The sequence below is a fragment of the Stenella coeruleoalba genome (assembly GCF_951394435.1).
Source record: "Stenella coeruleoalba genome assembly, chromosome: 17".
NCBI classification, from domain to species: Eukaryota; Metazoa; Chordata; class Mammalia; order Artiodactyla; family Delphinidae; genus Stenella; species Stenella coeruleoalba.
Genome location: NC_137163.1, coordinates 47,453,782 through 47,474,639, shown reverse-complemented (window position 1 = coordinate 47,474,639; position 20,858 = coordinate 47,453,782).

The following is a 20,858-nucleotide window of genomic DNA, read 5'->3' as shown; positions in this document are numbered from 1 at the left end:
GTAATTAAGTCTAATTTATAAAGCCCCCCTCAAATGAGAAAGTAACAATCTTTGTTAATTAACAAGAGCATTTGTAAAGCTCGTTAAGTACATCATTCACAGTCTCCTGGAAAAAGGGGAGCATATGCCTATTGCAATGGAACATGTTGCATACGTGTATTTGTGCATTAATCCGTTTAGAAGGTCTAATGATTGAAATGGGAGATAGAAGTGGATGTTATATTACTGAGTGGATGTTATATTACATTTATCTTTACAGCAGTGTGAGTGCTTTGTCGTTATCTTCTGCACATGGTTTCATTATTCTGATACAGCGCTGTGCATTGCCTCATACCATCAGGCCCATAAGCCTGCAGGGTACAAGAGCACTTATCTTTCCTGATGACTTTTGAATCATTTAAAACAAGTTATTAGTGAAACAATTAAAATGATATTAGTTCACAATTGTATTTACAGCTGGCAGGCATAATGGAATATTCTGAATAGCAGTCGGGGGTTCTCAGAATGGATGGAAAATGCTGTTAATCAGAGACAAGAGAAACCTCTAAAGAAAACCGAAATTGCAAGAACACATTAATTGTATTGGAGCATTTCATTTAATTGAGAACAAAGGGAAGGTAAAAATCATATTATCAATGTTTTATGAACATGAAGAAATAGAAAAATTACTATGTCATCTGTCACACCTATTCTACTGGAAGTGAAAATTAAAAAGGCAGTATTTAACTTTAACCAGAGCAGGCCAAATGCATCATGTTGTTATACATTTTCATTTTCAAAGGGAGCGCCAAAATAAAATATAACAAATTAATTAACTCATAAATACAGAGGAAGACTGTTGGGCAGGACACCCACCCACATGGGAAGATTCCAGTGAAGTTTCAAGGTGGTTAAATGACTATAAAAGACAATGAAGGTTGTCCCTGCTCCATTCCATTCATGATTCTTAAGAAATTACTGTGATTCGATTTTCTGCCAGGAGACAGAAAATATAAGACATTTATATAATGTATTATTTCTTTATTACCTTCGGTGGTAGAAGTCCCTGGAACTTATCAGACATGGTTGACAATATATAGGCAGATGACTAGCCAACTTCTCCTCTCACATAAACCAATCTGAAACATGCCCTGACCGGTATTGTGAATGGGAACCATTGATCACACCACACTCTATGTGTGGAGGGTGTTGATATGTGTTTGAAGGAGGTAGAAGTGAAAGACTAAAGTGGGGGTAGGTGACAGTTAGAATGAGGTTGATTGGAAGAAACAAGACTCATATTTGGGAACTCAGATTTTGTCAGCAGCTCTTTGCAGGAAGCAACTCTTTGCAGGAGGCCCTTTGTTCTGTCACTTTAGCAAAGCTATATTTTAACTTAACATTTACACCAAGTACCCCCATGCTTCACTAATCTCCAACCTAAGCATACCTCTCAAATCTTTTGATCACACAATGCCTTGTCTAACCTGTTGATTCTTTTCTTAGGTTGAAGAAGTAGGAATGAAGAATAAACAGTTAATGGGTGGCTAGATCTCTTCCCCAGTTTCCCCTTCAGTAATCCCATGGGCAGACTGTGTGAACAAGATAGCATCTAAAGAAAGATCACAAGAAGTCAACAAACCTGCGCACAAGTGAAGATGGCAAAGAATCTGGTCCCCTACCTCAATAATTAACTAAGATTATTCCCCACTTTTCCCTTAAAAAATGTTCATGGCCAAGCAGAATCACTGGAGTTGGTTCTTGGACATGAGTCCACCTTCTCCCCAGGTTGCTGGTCTCCTGAATGAGCAAACTTTCCTTTTCCAACCAACAGCTGTCTCTTGAGTATTGGCTTTTGAGTGGTGAGCAGCCAAATCTGAGGTCGGTAACAATTTCTTCAGTGAAATCTAGTTCATTAAACCAGTGAGCTGGTCTCTAGTTAAATAAGTTTATTTGTGGGTTGTATTCAAAATATGGACCCTGACATAGGTTGTTGTATTGCTATCAACAATGTAAAATCTTTAGGTTGGACAAAAATATAGACAGTCCAAAGAGCATAGAAATAGCACTAGCTATCAACATAACCACTATGACTCCAAGACGGCAGCTGTGTGGATAAGCATGCCACAGATTGGGAACACAAAACAAGTTTTTATATACAAAAATAATTTAAAATGGATATTAAAATAGTGAGATAGGTTTCCAAATGAGGAAATATTTTATTGACCGAGAAAGTCTGAACCCATTGAAATAATGGCATCACAGTATCATTAGACAATTTAAGGATACTTGTAGAATTGTGAATCTCAAAGGAATAGATTATAATAGTAACAGTTAATCCTACTGAGTTCTTATTGCAGAACAAATATTATTCTAAATTTGTGAATTGACTTTACAAAAACTATATAACATTTCTCAAAAACTATGAAATATTAACTATTAACATTAACTATGAAATATCTTCATTTTATAGATGAGGAAATTTAGGTACAGAAATTTATGTAACATGCCTGAGGACACACAGTCAGTCACTGGGAGAAATCCTTCCCAATTGGTTAGATAGGTTATAATCCATTTAACTGAATATTTGAACATATATATTGTTCTTAATCATGTATCCTCTTCCACTGAGAAAAATATTTAAAAATAAATACCCTATGACAATTTCACTATATTAATTTCTCTAGTTCTGAAATTACAAGCTATATATATTTATTTATATAAAAATAAAATAATTTTTGGTCTTAATAGATCAGATAATTAAAATAACATTTTTCTGGCTGTATTTTATTGTCTGCTGACTCGTAAAGTGGGGTGGTGGAAGCTGGAGAGGTAAAGGGTAGTGAAAATGTGATGGAGTACAAAAGTTAACTGTCCTTCAGTTTTTTTCTCCTTCTGGTTTTCTCCTATTCCCACTCCCCACCCCAGGTACGTGGAGTTCTCTGGTCCTAGTACTATTCCAGTTTGTGGGGAAAATGGCATAACTATGACTGACTGAAGTGACTACCTAGTTATTCTGCCAGTAGATCTGAACTGGTTTAAGCTCACTCTTATGGCAAATTTGCCTAGAACATTATGTATACACTTGATCTTACAATAAGTAAAGTTTATGAATGGCTGTTTCTTGGCTTAGTGTTTTTAAACTGCAACTGGTACCAAGTAATAGACTGATGGTTTAGGGAAATACTTCATAATCTGTAATACAGTACTTTAAAATTTTCACCTGAAAACATATAAAAACAAAAATATAACACTGTTAACTTTTTGTTCAGTTGTTTTCAATCAAAATTCCAGAGTGTTTATTATTTTACATGAGACACTAGGAAAAATATTTCATACATGATATGTAAATCATGATGACAGGATAAGGCATAAGATGATATTTATTGGGTCTATATAAGAAAACAAAATGGGATATAAATATTATGATGAGTCTCATCCTCTTGCAATTCTATCTTATTTTGAAGTACTAGGATCCACTATTTGATGAAGAGAGAAAAATTAGTTATACGTGAGCTTCTTATCTATGTGTACCATTCCATTCCATTTGTTTTACTTAAATCTTTCTTAGGTATAATGGAGCCTCTTTAGAGAAGGAAATCTCAAATGACAAAGAATCATTACAAAGAATTTAATGAGACACAGCAAGTGTGAAGTTCAGTGTGAAGGAAAGATGGAGTTGCCTTTATTTGTCTGTCTTGTTATTCACAACATCCATAGTGAAATAAGCAACAAGATACAGATTTAGTTAAACATGCTGACTAAAGAAAATACATAAATACTCAATACACATGCTGTTAAACACTGAAATCGGCTATCCTGAGAGCTTGTTGGATTTCCTAGTCTGAGAATGTTAGTAATTGTGAGAATTACTTGTTTAGTCTCTTATGAATCCCAGAAGAGGAAATTAGATAAAGGAGACCTCTTCTAAACTGAAGAGTTTAAGTAATGTTTATTAAACTATATATATATATATATATATATATATATAATCATTAGATTAAAAGTTGTAACCCAAATATATAGTTCAGCACCTACTTACACATTAGAAGTTCCTTAAATATTACTCTATTACAGCTTAAAGTGCTTTTTAACTCTTAAAATGCTCTCATTATAATTGCTTCAATGGACAAAAGCTTCTAGCATTGAAAGGCAGAATTGTGTGCCATTGCTATTCTCATTGTATAAAGATCAATTTAGGACTTCCCTGGTGGTCCAGTGGTTAAGAATCCACCTGCCAATGCAGGGGACACAGGTTCGATCCCTGGTCCGGGGAAGATCTCATATGCTGCGGGGCAATTAAGCACTTGCGCCACAACTACTGATCCCACGTGCTGCAACTACTGAAGCCTGTGTGCCTAGAGCCCATGCTCTGCAACAAGAGGAGCCACCGCAATGAGAAGCCCACTCTCCACAAGGAAGAGTAGCCCCCGCTCACCACAACTAGAGAAAGCCCGGGCGCAGCAACTGAGACCCAGCGCGGCCAAAAAAAAAAAGAAAGGTCAATTTACAAAAGATGTTTAATGAAAAAAAAGAGCCACTGACAGACATTGTTGTTCTACATAATCAAATGCAATGTTTTAATTTAATGGCAAAACGTAGCCACCATTAGAAGGGGGGAAGGTGTTCTTGCTTTGTGATAATGTCATTAAAAATTTGACTTGCAAGATATACGGTAGAACTACCTTCAATGTTCCCATACTCACAAGGATACCCATAAACATGTACGCTTACTACAAAACTTAATTTCAGAATAAAGCAAATTTTAGTGAAAATTATGCTTCTCAAGACAGGTAATCAAGATAAACTGAATATGTCATTGCCCTACAGCATCCTTCCAGCTAGTGGTGCTGTGTGCTCAGGACTAAATTCTACTTAGCACACTTTTTTCTTGGAGTTGGTCCTGGCTGCAGTCTGCTTCCCAGCCTTACCACCCTTAAGACAACTGGGAGCCAGGGATGCATACTAGGCAATAAAAATAATAACAGTAAGAATATTTTTTCATATTATCTTTCCTTTAAGCATCCCCAGCTTATGGTTAAATATTTATTAGCAAAAAATTATTAAAATTCACTCAAATAAGTTGTTTTTCACATTCTAGGGGTCTTTAAGAACAGATCACAGGCTGATTTTCAGTTCCTTCTATTGATTCTTCAGAATTACTGAATAAGGAGAATAGGGATGGAAAAGAAGACATAACTTCCCTAATAAAACACTTCATTCTGCTTTCTTTTTCACTCTTTATTTACAGAGAGAGAGAGAACAGAGCAAATGGTGGGAAGCTGAAACGGAGTCTGAGACCAGGACTGCAGTTTTCCCTCACTTTGCCCAAATTCCAACATTCTTAAATATTCCTCTAGTTTCTCCATGGCCATAAAAAAGCAGGAAAAAATGAGGAAGTCAGGAAAATTATTGTTTGGTTACACTAGTAATAGGTCTTTCCTTATTGATGATGGAATTCAGTGTGGTTTCATAATGGGTCCAGTTAAATTTAATTTATGTTTTCTAAGTAATGTGAAAGCAATGTCAGACTCTCCTCTGTGTTTTGAGAACAGTCTTTCAAGTTTCTCTGGTGTGCTGGTATGTTGCTAGAATAGCGAGTTACCAAGTAAAACATTCTCTTTGACGGAACTCCCTTAATTCCTTTGTTTGACTAACTTCAAACACTATTTTCTGATTGCGTTTAATCTAATTACATCACATCTCCTGTTCCTTTAATCCCTGGTCACTACTGAAACTTCTAGGCTCTGGAGTTATTGCCTGTCCTTTTTATTCTCCTGTGTTTCTTTGCTTCATCTCTCCCTGCTTCTGCTTTCCTCCCTCTCAGTCCTTCACAAGGAATATTTTGAAACTTTATGCAACAGTAAACACTCTTATACTCATTGTTAACTAATTATTTATCACAGGATCCAAAGTTAGGAAAGGTTTTCTCTCACTTCCTAATCACGGGTTTCAGACCACACGTGCTATCCCGCACAACACACTACTTTCCCTCATAGCTGCCGCCTACTGTTTTCCTGGTAACTGCTCTCTGGTTAAGGATTTGTGTTGCCTTTTGCGATACCCAGACACCATGTTCTGTGACATCACTCCTCATACAGGCTGTCCATACAACCGTCCACATTTATGGTTCTTAACATTTTTATTTTAACTTGATAGAAACAATCCTTTATTAACACAAAATTGTCCTCTTCTTTGACGGATAACTACCTCTTTATGCAAATGGCCCAAACAGCTATTCCAGAGAGGGGACCTACAGAAAATTTGATTTGCAGTCGGAGGCCACAGAATCTTATTAGTTCATTGGAGGAATATCACACACAGAGAGAAATACACCTGCCTTCCCTGGGTGGTGTTTAGAAAATCTGATTCCTATTCCTCTACATTTGCAAAAGTACAAATTTTATAAAACACTATCTAGACACATCCACACCCACACAGAAAATCTCAAATGCTTAGGTTTTGATCTTCCCTGAGAACCCCACCCACCCATTCACTCATGCACTTACAGATGCACAGATTATACACTCAGTTCAGCCCTCCATTCCCATGAAAATATCATGGATTTGTCATCTAGAAATGCCATCAGATCAAAAAAATCAGACTCTAATTCCTTCATCTTTATTCAAAACTATATAATCATTCTGATTCTCACATGCTCTCACTTAGTGGTACCTCTAATTATTTCCATTTTCTACTTACCCCTCCTACAACTTTCTCCACATACCTCACCCCACTCATCAGCAATCGCTTTTGCTCTCACATCTCTACTGAGTTTATATTGTAGTGTTCAGGAGTTCAGGGACCATAAACTACCCATTTCTCCATCTATGTGAAGGGTGCCAGATGGTAGTACAACTAGGCAGAGCCGTCCTTAATCACTATGAAATCTTAACGTAGCTTCACGCTGCTAACTTGCTTTTATCTCCAGCCCCGCCATGTATTTGAGTTTGTTCCTGGCACAGGTTGTCATGAGAACCATACACCTATCAATCCCCTACGTCTTCGATCTCTTCTGTCCTCCACTTGTAGAACACAATTCTAAATCAAGTACAGAGTCACCCTTTTCATCTTAGATACCTGTGCAACTAAGTGAACTGTTGGAAAAAATACAACAGCTTTGAAGACTGCTCTTGCTTCAAACCCACATTTTCTAATCTACCTTATCTTTTAACTTTATTTAACACTTAACTCTCTTGGTGTATTATAATAGCTCTTTGTTGAGAAGATAGAGGCCCTCAGGTATTGACTTGAGTATCTCTGTACATTCTTATCTCTGCCATCCACTGCCAGACAATAGGATGTCCCGCTTCCTGTGTAAACTTGAGATTTCTTCCTTCCCTATAGTTCCATCTTCAGCAAGACCAGGGTTATTTTGCTTTCCTTCTCTCTGTCTTGCCTTCCTCCTGTCTGTTACACACACACACACCTGTCAAAGTGATTTTCCTAAAACACAAATCCTATCACATCACCACTCTCCTAAAATCCTCTTCAGTAGCTCTCCATTGCTCTTAACTGAAGTCTAAATATTTCAACTTAGCTTTTCAGACCCTGAATTATTTGATTCCAGATGTCTCATCTCTTGCACTTAGTTCCTGTTGTGTTAGGGCATTTTGCTGAATCTTTTGCCTACAGCACTACCCTATCGTCTACTGTACCCTTCACTTTATAACCAGGCTGCTCTACCCTCCAATGAGTCACTCCCCTTTCACCCCACCTCAGGGTTCATTTGATCCTTCAGACTTCAAATTAGACTTCTACTTTCTCTAACAAGATATTGCTGAGCCTCCAGATTTCTACTGGGTGACGTGCTCCCATGAAATCCTGTTATCCCCAACAGCTTTTATCACAGTGTGTTTTATTTTTTGTTTCCTTGTCTGTTTCTCGCTAGACCCTAAGTACTATAAAGTCAAGTACTCCATTCATCTTTTTCACCGATTTTTCTTAGAAGCCAAGCATTAGGATGTGACACATAAATATTTTGTGAACTAAACAGCACTAGAATTGACCCAAGATCATAAAACTAAGAGCACACATAGATAAGCAATTCAAATCTGAAAGGACTCACAAGAGGATATGACCTATTTTGCAAAGACAACAAGGCAGAATGGATGTGTTATTTAATAAATAAATAAATAAATAAGGTCATTTAGCGAAAAAAAAAAGGACATAAAAGAATCAAGGTAAATGTTCTTTGGTAAATGTTACCAAAATTCCTAACTCTTTAGGAATTACCTAATGGTTTACTCCAGAGTGAATATGGAATACTCAAATTAAAAAGACAGCATTTGCTTACACAACCTTACTATAGCCTGACCTCAAGTTCCAGAGCAAGTTGAGGGCTTTCTACAGAGAATACCATTAATCTCTTTAGATTACCAGACGCATCAGAGGATCTGGAGAACCTATGTGCTGTGTGAGAATTCCAGTGCACAGACTGGAACTATTTCGAAAAATGGTTGACCATCAGAAATAAGTCCCTATACAAATTTTCTACACTGAGGTACAAGAGACATGGAAATTGTGTATTATTATTTTTGATTGCTTGACTGTTTTTATTGAATATACCCAGTGCACTCACACTGGTTGAAAAAGATTTCTTCTGTTTTTGTTTAATACATTTACATTGTTTACATGAGGTGATCTCCCTGTATTAATTTTAATTATAGATTTTATTTATTAAGTGCCAATCATACTAGGCCCAAGGTCGGAGTGAGAGAAGACAAAGATAGAACCTTGCATTTGGACTGGTTCTTTCAGAGAGAGAATGGGCCAGCAAACTGTCAGCAGGGCCATGACTATTTTGGCCAAAAATTATCACAGATAAAACTAGTGCTATCTCAAGGTTATTTGAGAAATAACTATTCAGTTATATAGACTAATTAATGGTCATAAATAAAGTCAGTGCTGTTTATACTTTGCCTTATTCTGGATTCTGTGATTTGAAGAGAAACAGAAAATTCTTTCAGGACCTACAGAATTGCAATTAACATGTAGAAATATTTGAAAAAGAATACATCTGAAAGCATAAAGATATTTGAGTTATTTTAAATTATTTAATTATAACATATTAATATCAAATATAAAATTATTTATTAATATAACATGTCAACCTATTTAAATTTTAACGTAGTCTAATAGACTATGTTAAGAGACTATAGTCTCTTGTATAAGAAAGGTCTTGAGGTTAATGGGTCTTAATTTCAGTGAAAACAAAAAAAAGAAGAAATTAAACTACACTATGAATAAAAATGTCCTCATAGTAAGAGTGGCTAAAATTAATACACATTATTTAAAATAGAGTATTCATATAAAACACAAATTTTATGAAAAAGATTAGTAAATTCTCAAAGATTGCAGAAAAATTATATTTACTTACTTCATGCCGCCAAATTGGAATAATTCCCTATAGCCTTTCTCAGAGCTATTTTGAAAATTAACTCCTGGTAGTAACAGAGAAACAATGAAACCTAACATATACATCAGTCTATATACTCCATGGGAGTGATTATTAAAGTTTTATTTTCAACCTGAGTTTTAAAAGACCAATCTATGACCTGCTGACCTGTAGTCATTGAATAAAGTTCTGTCAGTAGGTATTTTAAGGTAATGTTGCTGAGCTATTTCATTTATATATATATATATATATATATATATATATATATATATACACACACACACACACTCTGACTCAGTTTTCCAATAACTGGAAGGCTTTGCCATGAAAATTCTAATAGCAAAGAATTATCAAGCTGTTACCATGAGTCAGAAACTGACCAGTGTTTTTCACATATATAACACTGTGGTTCCTTAATTGTGAACTCCTTTTTACTTTTAAAGATTATTTTTTGCACAAGTGTTTTTCAGGGAAATACATTCAGCTTTGATATTTGCAAAAGCTATGGATGGAAGAGCCATCAGGGGTTTCAGAAGTACTTTGACATGTCAAACTTATTTTACTTTTTCATTGGTAAAGTTAAATTTGGTAGGTAGGAGTTCGAGGCCCAATAGTAAGACAAAATTTTCAAACTCAGTCTATCATGAAAGGAAAACTAAAAGAACTTCTTACCTAAGACTTATTTATGTAATAGACTATTTTACTTCCATTCTCAATAACAATGGTCCTGGAGACCCTTTTATTTTGAAATGGTTCTTGGAATCGAGATCCGTCAGACTCATCTGTGAATCTCGTTAAATATCTAATGCTATTACATGTTACAGGTGGCCAAACTGTCAAAGGCAGGAGCTCCAACTTTGTTAAATGTTCTACGTAAGATATTTCAGAGCTTTTATAGAGATTAGGATTAAAAAAAAAAAAAAACAGGGCTTCCCTGGTGGCGCAGTGGTTGAGAGTCCGCCTGCCGATGCAGGGGACACGGGTTCGTGCCCCGGTCCGGGAAGATCCCACATGCCGTGGAGTGGCTGGGCCTGTGAGCCATGGCCGCTGGGCCTGCGCGTCCGGAGCCTGTGCTCTGCAACGGGAGAGGCCACAACAGTGAAAGGCCGGCGAACCGCAAAAAAAAAAAAAAAACAAACTCGTGTTTTATTGATTGCATTAGTAAAATCAGATTAAGGATTCTGCATTTGAGTGGGAAACCCTGTAAGGTGCAGTCATTGAAAACAGAGTGGGAGTGATTAAGAGATTAGTACCTGCCTTTTATCTTGCCTTAGACTGTTTATAACTTTCTATTCAGTTACTTTCAAAGGTGTTTTTTCATGGTTTAATCCTACTTAGCAAAGTGCTGCAAATCATTTCATGTTCATAGAGATGGATGTCAAACGACTCACCTGTCTTGTTGATATCAAGACCTGCTAATTTCAAGGCTAATTCATTGCTGTTACCACTTGCAGAGGAAACCAGGATATCATGTATTGCATTTCTTCTACCCGTTCTTTCTGAAGCAATAAAATCTGCATATGTAGTTTCCACATCAGTCATTGCTAACAAATATTCACATAGCAGGAGCTACAAAACAGAGAAAAATTAAAAGGTAAATATAATGTTGGTCAATGGTAAACATTTAACAAAGATACTTGTTAAATTACTGACCTATAATATGGATGTGAAATAACTGTCTTGCTTACATGTCCACAAAGCAAGTAATGCTTTGATTCTTGATCAAGGGTCAGGGAACATTGTTTGTAAAGGGCCTGATAGTAAATAGTTTAGGCTTTGAGGGTATATAGTCTTTATCCAACTCTATGGTTGTAGGACAAAAGTACTCAAAGAGAATACATTAAATAAAAGTAATAAACTAAACTTATAAAAATAGGCATAAGGCCAGATTTGGCCTGCATGCCATAGTTTGTGGACACCCAGTTTAGATCATAAAATTCTCCTTCTCTAATACCATTTTAGTCAGTCTTCAACTCCAGAAAGAAGAACTTGAGCTCAGTAGCATACCAAAGTGGTGGGAGGTGGAGTAGAAGTGCTCCATCGTAGAGATAAGCAGTAAGCAAGGGCATTGTTTGCAGAGAACCTAAGAACAATAATGAAATTGACCAAAATCCAGTTTGCTTGTTATTATCCTCACGCACCAGCAATTCTAAACAATGCCAGTGACCAAACACCGCTCCCAGTCCAGGAGCACAGCTCCCTTGTTGCCTCCTTGGTAAGTCATTCCTTGGGAGGAATAATAAATTTTCTTGACTGAAACTTTGAAATAAAATCTTCAAAATTACAAAGGACTCAATCAAAGTGAGTTTCCCCAAACAGGCCTGGTAACAAAAATACTTAATTAAAGACTTAATGAAGAAAATATTTGCAAGGTAGAATAAGAGATACATGTAATAACAAAAGATCATCAAATGTAAATCTTTCATTTCTTTTTTTTTTTACATCTTTATTGGAGTATAATTGCTTTACAATGGTGTGTTAGTTTCTGCTTTATAACAAAGTGAATCAGTTATACATATACATATGTTCCCATACCTCTTCCCTCTCGCGTCTCCCGCCCTCCCACCCTCCCTATCCCACCCCTCTAGGTGGTCACAAAGCACCAAGCTGATCTCCCTGTGCTATTCAGCTGCTTCCCACTAGCTATCTATTTTACGTATATATGTCCATGCCACTCTCTCACTTTGTCACAGCTTGCCCTTCCCCCTCCCCATATCCTCAAGTCCATTCTCTAGTAGGTCTGTGTCTATTCCTGTCTTATCCCTAGGTTCTTCATGACATTTTTTTTTCTTAGATTCCATATATATGTGTTAGCATATGGTACTTGTCTTTCTCTTTCTGACTTACTTCACTCTGTATGACAGACTCTAGGTCCATCCACCTCACTACAAATAACTCAATTTTGTTTCTTTTTATGGCTGAGTAATATTCCATTGTATATATGTGCCACATCTTCTTTATCCATTCATCCGATGATGGACACTTAGGTTGTTTCCATCTCTGGGCTATTGTAAATAGAGCTGCAATGAACATTTTGGTACATGACGCTTTCTGAATTATGGTTTTCTCAGGGTATATGCCCAGTAGTGGGATTGCTGGGTCATATGGTAGTTCTATTTGTAGTTTTTTAAGGAACCTCCATACTGTTCTCCATAGTGGCTGTACCAATTCACATTCCCAACAGCAGTGAAAGAGTGTTCCCTTTTCTCCACACCCTCTCCAGCATTTATTGTTTCTAGATTTTTTCATGATGGCCATTCTGACTGGTGTGAAATGATATCTCATTGTAGTTTTGATTTGCATTTCCTTAATGATTAATGATGTTGAGCATTCTTTCATGTGTTTGTTGGCACTCTATATCTTCTTTGGAGAAATGTCTATTTAGGTCTTCTGCCCATTTTTGGATTGGGTTGTTTGTTTTTTTGTTATTGAGCTGCATGAGCTGCTTGTCAATTTTGGAGATTAATCCTTTGTCAGTTGCTTCATTTGCAAATATGTTCTCCCATTCTGAGGGAGAAAAATGTAAATCTTTCATGTCTTTTTCTATGTTAAAAACTCATATTCTTTCCTGAAGGTCATAAAAGGGATGAATACTAAGATATGAATAATGAATTTCTGTTGGATTAATTTTGTTTAAACAGGACTTTAAAGTAACACAATTTCCCTCCTATTCCTAAACATTCCAATTACATTTTACTATAGTTTAAGATTAAAAACCCATGCCAATAATCAAGAGAAAGGAGTCTTTTCAAAATATACAAAATGTGGAAGAAGCTAAAATGGTAGAACCCATACACTATCATGGACATGCACACTGTCACTCTGAAATAAATTGATGCCATTTACAGTGAAATCCATGATGGCAGTCAGTAGCACTTTCCTTAAAGCTTAGTTCTTCTCCCAGTGCATAATGAGGGAGCTATTAATTTAATCTGGGGGAAACTTTTACACTCTCTCTTCTGTAAGAGGAAGCTAAAAGAGGAGAAGGAGGAATAGCACAATACAAGTTTTGAAATAGGAAATATATGAATACTGCATGCTTTACTGTGACTATAGTATGGTTCCAATCACTTGACTATATCCACCATTCTTTTTTATGGGAATATGATTTAATAGTTGTTACCATTCTACCATAATCATAAGAAATAATAATTAAAATTACTTATAGCCTGGTCAGTGAGACCTTGAGTACATTTTGGAAGCATCCATGTTTCATACAGTTTCAGGGGATGGATATTTCCTGTTATTAACTCTATAACTTCTTCAACTGGAACAGATAGACCTTTCTCTGTTGAAGCAGTTTTGTCTTTTTCCTGGGCCTTTTCAGTTTTCTCTTATTACAGACTTGTAAAGCTTACATATACAAACTTACACATACATGTATAAAGCAAAGAAGGGATAGAGTAGTCTTGAGAGGACACTGTTTTGTAGCAGGCACACAAGACAGATATAATTCCCTGATTGCATTTGCCTCCCTAGTCCCAACTCCTTTGTGGAAAGCATCAGCATTCTGACTGGTCTCTGCACCCCACTGACTGGACAGAACACTGCATTGGCATTCTTAGGGAGCACTGATGGTCTCTCCAGAAACTGGTTAGAGCTTGTGCAGCCAAAGTGCACAGGAAAGAAACAAATATACTTAATATAACATACTTACTCTGTTTTTCTAAATTAGCATTTATTCCCTGTAAGAGGTTGATTTCTGCTTTGACAGGGAGTAATCGAACTCTATATTCACCCAAACCATAAAATTAAAGTTAACATACCTCAGCTTATCATCCTACTGGAAGAAATGTATGAAATTTAAAGTATTTTTTAATTGCTGCTGTTTAGAATGGCTGAAGCCCATTCGCTGAACTTGTTAAAGAGCAGTGTTAACGAGGGTACTTTTCATTTCTTTTTTTTCCTACCACAGCATGAATTCTCAGCCCAAAGTTGCCCTGTTTCCCACAATAGAGACAGGGGAAAAAGTGCGAGTCTCTCACCACAAAGCATGAGACAACTACAAATACTTCTCTCCCAGAGTTCACACTGATGAGAGTCTTTGTGGAAAAGAACTTCCTCTTTTTGTGGGAATACAGTAAAAATGCAAGTTGTATTCTCCACAATTTCACTACTAGAAAAATAATATTTTTATTTATTTTATTTATTTTTATAAATAAAATAAATTTTATTTATTTTTATTTATTTTATTTTTATTTATTTTTTATTGGTCTTCTTAAAAACATATACAGTGTTTACAATAAGGAGTAAAAGAGATTTTCAGTGCGATATTTCAAGGAGCATTTTCTAAAGGCAGGATCCAGTCCCAACTTTGGAAAATTAACAAACACCTATGAGATCAAAGAGTCACCTGCAAAAAATTTTATTTGTTTTTCTTTCATACTAGTTTCCTAAAGATGCATTGTTACTTCTTGATAATGTAATAGTCAGACATGACTATATGGTGGCCATTTGAGGAAGAAGTAGCTCTTACATAAGTGTCTAGTTTCCTTATCTCTTTTGATACAACACCTCTTGGTTTCAGAGGTTTGCACAGATTTCCTCTAAATGAATAAACTTAGTAATATTTTTCTAACTATCAATTAGTCTAAAAGTAGATTTAGAAATCTACTTCTGAAGCAGTTTTGTTAAGTAATTATTGGTCAGTTCTCTTTCTGATTGGTACTTCTTTCTGCAAAACAAATCCCTGTACTTAGAACAATTAATACCACCATCCCTGTCTCCTTGATTATTACACAGTGATGTTTCTTGAGAAAAAAAGCTTACCCTTTCTTTGGGGAAACTTTAGCCCATGAAATAAAACTTCATTAAAACTAGATCTGCTTCTAATGCCAGTGTGATGCAGATCAGTATCCCCTTTCTTTTGACTTTCCAGGCTGTGTGAAGAGAATGGTATGGTTTGGTTTAGGAAGGGTTGTAGCTTAAGAGGATTGCATTATGTTTCTGTGTCACTTTGGGGGGTTTTATTTCAATATTATATCCTGTTCTGTAAAAACACCATAGTCATTCTCTTACTTATTATTAAATAATTAAACGCTGCCCTTTGTTTACTTTCTCCTTCTGATCAGAGGATTCCTCTCCACTCTAGGCCTTGATCTGAGTTCCAATTCATCAGCTTGTAGTAGCTACACTTCTGATTTCTGAAGTCAGACAGATATGGGTCCCATTTCTGTCTTCATCAGTTATAATTTAGCCTGATATATGCATACCAGAGCTGGCAGTGACAAACATTTTGCTTCTCCTTATTTTCCCAGGGTTCCTTGCATTTTAATAGAGGATCACAATATTTTAAGTAGAGTTGGAATGGGGTGGAAAGAAAGAGCAGGAAAACATGCTTTTAGGAAGGTCTGAAGTACAAATCACATGGAGGTAACTGCTTGAGAGAAAACCACCCTTATTTGAGTATTGTCAATAACGTAGCACAGGGAGGCAAACGAATAAATTGTTCACTAAAAATATTCTTCTTTAGAAGAATAAAATTCACAAGAAAGCATCATTGCAAATAAAATATATTTGTTTTCCTAAAGGAAGATATTTGAAAAGTAGTAGTAAATACCTACTTTGACCTTCTGTGTCCCTAGTGTTCTATCTCCACTAAGTTTTAGGAACATTACATAGAGGAGGAGCCTGAGTCTCAAAGGCCGTAAGTAAGAGATGGATTCCAGAGCCTTTGCAAGGTCCATTATGCCCCATGGCTTCCCATTGCTTATGCTGTTCATCCAGATACGTGCTTAGGATACCAGAATGAATACATCTCTTTCAAGAGGTTTTTAACAGACATTAGATAATAAACAAGTACAACACCTAACAAATAGAACAGAATGCCTTATTTAAAGCAGAAACAGAATAAATGCTCACCTAGTATCGTTTAAGTCCCCTTTCAATTATTTTTTGAATCAACATGTTTATATTTGAGGGTATTTTCTTATTTTTTCCTTGTTCCCTTTACTTGCACCTCCTTTCTTTATCTCTTTTCCCAACTGAAATGTTTATGGTTTCAAAAGTAATTACTTCTTGAAGAAAGTTTTCGTGTATACTAAGTGCTACCTAATGGAAGCCATAAGCATAGAGTCTGCTGGCATTTGAGTGGTATAATACATAGCCAGGTTGAATCAAGTGGGAGAGAAGGTTAATCATTCTTTTAAACTGGCAGTGTTGCCGGAGGTGGATTAATATGCTTTTTGAATCTCTTATGTGCTGTAAGTCTCCTTGATCACAATCACTATGTTAATGGTTTAGGTTTTGAATTAGAGGTGTCTCCTGGGGTCAGCTGGGTCAACTCCCTTAATCTCTCTGGCCATATTAGGTGATAGTTTTCTCATTTCTATACATGATCTATGTTAGAGGGAGTGTTGACTATACCAGACTCTTAACGTGGGTGCCCAGAAAGTGGAAGAATCTCTCTACTGGTGATTAATCATAACTCTTTTCATTGTGAATATAGTCCTTCCCTTAGGTAAGGCAGGAACACCATGAAAAACAGAAGGTTCTCAGGTGTCTGTGGAAGCTGGAGTGCTCTCGACCTGTCAGCTCACTGGCAGAGCAGGCTTCGCCCAGACACTGGAGAACAAAATGTGAAATTGGCACCAGCCAGCCTCTCCATTGCACAGGATATCCCTATTTAAATTTGACAACCAGGATATTTTACAATTTGAAATTCTTGTCATCTGGTTTTCTTTAGTTTCTTCTTTGGGATGAAAAGACTGAGAAGCTTGTTAAAAAATCTGGAATTCTGACGGTGAGGCTTAACCAGATCTATTGAGTCATCAATCAGCAAACATTGACCAATGCTTACCATTCCCCCAGTTACTATACTAAGGACCCAGACACGTCTCAGATAGTGGCCTTGCTCATTCACTGTCTTTACAGTACTTTTTTCTAATGTAACCAGAGCTCAGGTTAAGACAAGACATTGATTTGAGTCTGAAGTAAACAAAGCTGACTGGTCTGATCCCTTCAGTTCCCAGAATTATTTTGTTTCAGGTAGTAATTTTCCCAGACCAATAGAACAAAGTCCTATCATCTATTTATTTAATATTTTATCACAATAGTCCTTGCCCCTTTGACCTCTAGTGAGGAAACTTGCATAAGAAACTGAAATATGCTTAGGTTCTATGGGTAAGTGCAGATAATGATATGAATGAAATTGAAAATGAAAGCCAAAGGTAGAAAAGGCAGTTCTGAATAGATTAAGTAAGACAGAGGTATTTAAAAAATCAACTAGAAAAGATACAATAAGGAATGGAGAGCTTCTGGAAGTTTTCCAATAGGTGAGGGGTTGGTACATCTGTTGTTTTTTTTTTTAAGAACATGTCTGGCAGTTGTATGCCAGAGAAAGTTATAAGGGGGCTGACTATAGGCATGAAGTCCACTGAGAACACTGTTTCTCTAGGCCACTGACAGTATTCTCAGTGTACATTCTATAGTACTGGAAATTAAGTTCGGAAAGAAAGGGTAATCTGATGTCATTTTAAATGAAATTTCACAAATGATTAGAGCTAAAAGGTGTCTTTTTTCACTCAGCCAACACGTTGAGCACGTACTATGGGGCAAGCACTGTGCTTATGGGTAAGAGATAAAAGAAAAAATAAAGACCAGAGGAACTCAAAAGAGAGTGTGAGAGATGCATGAACAACTCATTACAATCGAATAGGGATAGGCTATTAAATAAATAGATCATAAAAATGTAACTTTGTAAAACAGAACTTGGAGTCAATAATCCTGCTAGGGGATATTGAAGAGGATGCCAACAATGAGGGGGTCTTGGAATTAGGTTTTGAATGTCAGTAGGAGTTTTCCACATGGAGAGAAGGTCAGGGGCATACCAGGCAAAGGAACACCCTGGACTTGAGAACCAATACAGTATATTCAAGTGATTGTAAATGAGTTTTTTTTGACTAAAGCATAAGGTATAAGTTGCCAAATGGTAGAAAATAAAGTATAAAAGTTAGGCTGGAATAAAAGTATAAAGTGTCATAATTCTTATGATGAAAGATAGGTGTTTTCCTACAAAATGGGTTACTTATAAATATTTTAAAATTAGAGACTTCTGTGTAAAGCTTGAAAAAACAGTAAATCAGAGTTGTACTGAGCTCAGGCTTAGTGGTGAAAATTTCTGTATTTTGTTTGCCAGGTTGGATAGTGTTACAATTCTTTAACATTTGTTTTTCCTAAGTAAAGGCATCTGGTGAAAATATGGGATCCATTTTATCCTGGGGAAGTTTTGTCTTAACCTTTCTTCTATGCATTTTTTCTATTTAAAATGCTTTTGCAGAATCTAATCATAGGAAGTTTGGATACTTGAAGTACCTGCTCATATTCTCTCTTTGACATAATGGGAATAATTAGGAAGTCTTCTCTAATTTTGAGACTACCATGACTGCTCTCTTATGTTGGTTATTCCTGTAGGTGAACCAATTTTAGGTTCGTCTGAGTGATTAGTTAAACTTAATCCTCACAGATTGACTCAGCAGGTCTGAAAAGATATCTCAGAATATGTATATGGAGAGATAAACAATAAGAAATTACAGTAAGCACAAAAACAGATAAATATTATTCATACTTTTTCATAAATCTTATTTTCTCTCATTTCTCTCTTATTTTTTTCATAACTTTTCTTTAATCATATGAAAAAGAAGGGAATTCACATGGCATAACAAAAGCTATGCAAAACTTAAGGAAACACAATTTTCTGAAATTTCTCAAACTTATTTGTATAGGATTCAGAATGCATTTAAAATGATTAAATGACTTAAGCTAATTTTTTTTTATTGCAAACTGTTTTAACCCCAATTAACCAAACAAGAAACTGAGAGTCATTCTTTACTCTTCTCCCCTCCCTTAAACTCTGATTGGAACAATCCCTAAGAGTTGTCATAATTATACTATATATATATAAAAATATATATGTATAAATATAAATACACACACACACACACGTCCATTGTTCTCTATGTCCATTGTCATATCTTTTACATTTCTTACTCGGATGTAACATCCCAGTTCACTTTTTCCCTGACTCCAGTATTATTTCTGTCTTGTTTATTCTCTGCATCACAACCTAAATTTCATTCAACGGCTTAGAGCTCTTTGATAGCTTCTCTTTAATTTTGGGGAAAAGGCTTCAAGCACTGTGCTCTTGCCTACTAGTCCACCCTTATCTGGTTTCTCTATCCTTACTTAGCATCTCCTTCTTCCATAAATTTTCAGCAGTACTCAATAGATTTCAGGGTTAGACTTCTCTTAATGCTGAACTTTCTCCAGGTTATGTCATCAATTTGTATCATTCTTTACTCATTCAATCCTTGGTTAATGCACTCTCATCATATAAGTTTCAGAATAAACATTGACTCTCTGGCTTTTCATGACTTCCGTTAGAGATTAAATTCCCTTTCTATGTGTTCTTATAAAACTTGGCTGTCCAGTTACCTGTGAGAGGTATAGTTATATTTTAGAGTTCATTTCCCCTATTACATTGTAAACTGTATGTGAACAAGGTCCTTATTTACCAGTGTTGTAGGTACTCAGTGAATTCTGTTAAAAGATTTATTCTGTTAAAAGTTAAGAGACTGTTTATGTTCCATAAATAAGAGAAAATGTAGCTCAGAACCAAGTAGTGGCAAGAGACTTGCATAATAGTATACAATATTGAGAGACAGTAGGAATTTAGGTTAGATAGTACTTGGTTACTGAATTAATTGTGAAGGTGAGGGATGATTATACAGAGTCCAGAGTTTTATTATTTTTTAAATTAATTTTTATTAAAGTATAGTTGCTTTACAATGTTGTGTTAGTTTCTGCTGTACAGCAAAGTGAACCAGTTATACCTATACATATATTCCCTCTTTTTTATATTTCTACCCATTTAGGTCACCAGAGAGCATTGAGTAGAGTTCCCTGTGCTATACCATAGTTTCTCATTAGTTATCTATTTTATACATAGTGGTGTATATGTCAATCCAAATCTCCTAATTCATCCCCCCCTTCCCCCCCTTGGTATCCATGTGTTTGTTCTCTACATCTGTGTCTCTATTTCTGCTTTGCGAATAAGTTCATCTGTACCATTTTTCTAGATTCCACATATAAGTGATATTATACGATATTTGTTTTTCTCTTTCTGACTTACTTCACTCTGTATGACAGTCTCTAAGTCCATCCATGTCTCTGCAAATGGCACTATTTCATTCCTTATTATGGCTGAGTAATATTCCATTGTATATATGTACCACATTCTCTTTATTCATTTCTCTGTTGATGGACATTTAGGTTGCTTCAATATCCTGGCTAGTGTAAATAGTGCTGCAATGAATATTAGGGTGCAAGCATCTTTTTGAATTATGCTTTTCTCCAGGTATATGCCCAGAAGTGGGATTGCTGAGTCACATGGTAGTTCTATGTTTAGTTTTCTAAGGAACCTCCATACTGTTCTCCATAGTGGCTGTATCAACTTACATTCCCACCAACAGTGTAGGAGGGTTCC